Source organism: Nuphar pumila, chromosome 10 (genome assembly GCF_984573655.1).
Source record: "Nuphar pumila chromosome 10, dmNupPumi1.hap1.1, whole genome shotgun sequence".
Lineage (NCBI taxonomy): Eukaryota > Viridiplantae > Streptophyta > Magnoliopsida > Nymphaeales > Nymphaeaceae > Nuphar > Nuphar pumila.
In genome coordinates this window covers 25,813,347-25,816,485 of record NC_143258.1, presented here as the reverse complement: position 1 = coordinate 25,816,485, position 3,139 = coordinate 25,813,347, and positions in this window count along the sequence as shown.

Genomic DNA, 3,139 nt, shown 5'->3' with positions numbered 1-3,139 from the left:
TCATGCCGTTTGGGCTAACCAACGCCCCAGCTACCTTCCAAGGCATCATGAATGACATTTTTCGGGGTTCTCTACGGAGGTATGTGCTTGTGTTCTTTGATGACATACTTGTCTATAGTAAGTCATGGGGAGAACACTTAAGGCACGTTAGGGAGGTGTTGGACACATTAAGAAAACACCATTTGCATGCAAAAATGTCTAAATGTCTTTTCGGCCAGCGCGAAGTTAGCTACTTAGGCCACATTGTGACCGGCCACGGGATTCAAGCCGACCCGGATAAGATCCAAGCCATGATAGATTGGCCGCTTCCCCATACCATTCGGGGACTTCGCGGTTTTCTGGGCCTCACCGGCTATTATAGGCGGTTTGTAAAAGGCTATGGGCACTTAGCCCAGCCCCTCACCAGCCTCCTCAAAAAGGATAGTTTCCAATGGGTGAGCAGAAGCACAGAGGCTTTTGAAAAACTAAAGGTGGCCATGACACAAGCCCCGGTCCTAGCAGTTTCCGATTTTTCCAAACAATTCGTAGTGGAAACTGATGCTTGCGATTCAGGAGTGGGGGCAGTCCTAACCCAAGAAGGACACCCCATAGCATTCATGAGCAAATCCATGCCCAATCGCAGCAAGGCACTTTCTACTTACGACAAGGAAATGCTGGCCATCGTGTTGGCCATTGATAAATGGAGACCCTACCTCCTTGGAAGGAAATTTCTGGTGCGTACGGACCATCGAAGCTTGAAATTTCTATTAGGGCAAAGAATCACCACCCCGAACCAACAAAAATGGATAGCCAAGGTCTTGGGGTATGACTTCGATATCGAGTACAAAAAGGGGCTCGAAAACAAGGCGGCCGATGCTCTTTCAAGGAAATTTGAGGACTCACATACAATGCACACACTCACCACTTTTACAAATGATGTAAGAAGCAAAATATGTGAATCTCAAGGGAGGGATAGAGAAACGCAACAAAAAATTCAAGAAATCCGCGAGGACCCCCAGGCTCACCCTCACTTCCAAGAGAAAGGAGGGGTTCTTTACCACAAAGGAAGGATCTACCTCCCAAGTGGCGATGAACTCACCAAGGATCTCATTAAAGAGTGCCACGACACTCTTCAAGCGGGTCATGGGGGTGTTTCTAAGACATACCAAAAACTCAAAAAACTTTTTTTTTGGAAGGGAATGAAAAAAGATGTGAAAACCTACGTGAAAGAGTGCCCTACGTGTCAAGCCAACAAGTATGAGAGGATCAAACCCCCGGGGCTGCTTCAGCCCCTACCTATTCCGGAGGGGGCATGGCAAGATATTTCAATGGACTTCATTGAGAACCTCCCATGTTCTGGAAAGAAAGAATCCATTTTTGTCATAGTGGATAGGTTCACCAAATATGCCCACTTCGTGGCCCTCCCAAAAGACCATACTACTCACAAAGTGTTGGACATTTTTTTAGAGAATGTGGTCAAATTGCATGGTCTGCCCAAAAGCATTGTGAGCGATCGGGACTCACTCTTTTTAAATCAATTGTGGGAGGAATACTTTCAACGAAGTGGAACTCGACTCCGATTCAGCACTTCCAACCATCCCCAAACGGATGGGCAAACAGAAGTGGTAAACCGGATTCTTGCATCCTACTTAAGGTGTTTTACCAGTGATCGACCCACTCAGTGGGCTGCCTATCTCCTTTGGGCAGAATATGCGTACAATACGAGCTTCCAATCCTCCATCGGCCTCACCCCATTCGAAGCCTTGTATGGGTACCCCCCGCCATCCATCATCTCTTATGAACATGGGAGTGCCGATTCGTTGGACGTAGATCAAGAACTGCGAAACCGTGATGAAATAAGAGCCATCCTCAAGGCCAACATCGCCCAGGCACAACAGCGAATGAAGCGAATCTATGACAAGGGGCGACTAGATAGGAACTTTGAAGAAGGCGATTGGGTATGGCTTAAACGAGCTCAACGGGGGCAAAGGTCCCTCTTCGGACAACCCTACACCAAACTACTTCCACGGTACTATGGGCCATTTCGGATTGAGAAAAAAGTCGGCAGGGTGGCCTACCTTCTTGATCTACCCCAAGAGGTTAAGATACACCCCGTGTTCCACGTTTCCAGGCTAAAGCCATTCTATGGGACGCCGCCAGCAACCATTGAAATTCCGCAAGATAATGACGCACCCCTTCCCACCAAGATCTTGAAGACGAAAAGGTTAAGACGTGGAGGAGGGCGCCTGGTAAAAAAGCACTTGGTAGAAATGGACAACGGAGGTACAAAGACGGCCAGTTGGAAGTGGGAGAGTGACCTTCGGAAGGACTACCCGGGGTTCTTGGCTTGAGGGCAAGCAAGTCGGAAGCATGGTGGGATTTGATACGATTCCACTAGGAGGGCTGCACCAACTGGGTGCATTGGAAGACCGCACCAACTGGGAGAGAGCTGCACCAACTGGGTGCAGCTGGAAGACCGCACCAACTGGGAGCATAGACCCACGTTGTGCGCAAGACAGGGGTGGCGTATGCAGTCAACCCAGCAGAAGGCAGGGCGCAGGCAGTGTGCCAGGATCGGATGGCGTGTGTAAGTGGTAGTGCAGATGACTGTGCGCTGGCAGGAGGCCAGCGCAGGGTCTGGCCAGGGCCAGTGTCAGCAGCCCCTGCGGCAGGTGCGCCGCAGGGGCCTTTTTTGGCAAAGTCCCAGCAGCCCCTGCGGCAGGTGCGCCGCAGGGGCCTTTTGTAGCAGAGCTCCTCAGGCACCCGTTGCATGCAACCTCGGGACTGAACCCTGCGCATTGTGCAGAGGTCTGGGTTGTTTCAGAGAGCCGTTGGGGGCTCTCCTTTTGGTTTTGGGCGCTCCAGCAATGGAGGACCGTTGTTTTGTAATGGCTATAAGCCTTCCCTGTTGCTTGGTTGAAAGATATGGAATTTTTGGAACGACAGCACCTTCGAGTTGCCTCTGCTCTTCCTCATTCCCTCACGCTCCTGTAGGTGTCGACCTGGAGCTGGACTCACCCCGTGAGTAGCTGAAGGGCGTGGCTCTCTCTTCAGCCGTCCGACTGTCGCGTGGTTCTCGACGTTGGATTGCTGGGACTCGCTCAGCGAGTAGCCAAGGGGGACGTGGCTCTTTCCCCTGGCTGGCCGAGGTCGCGTAGAA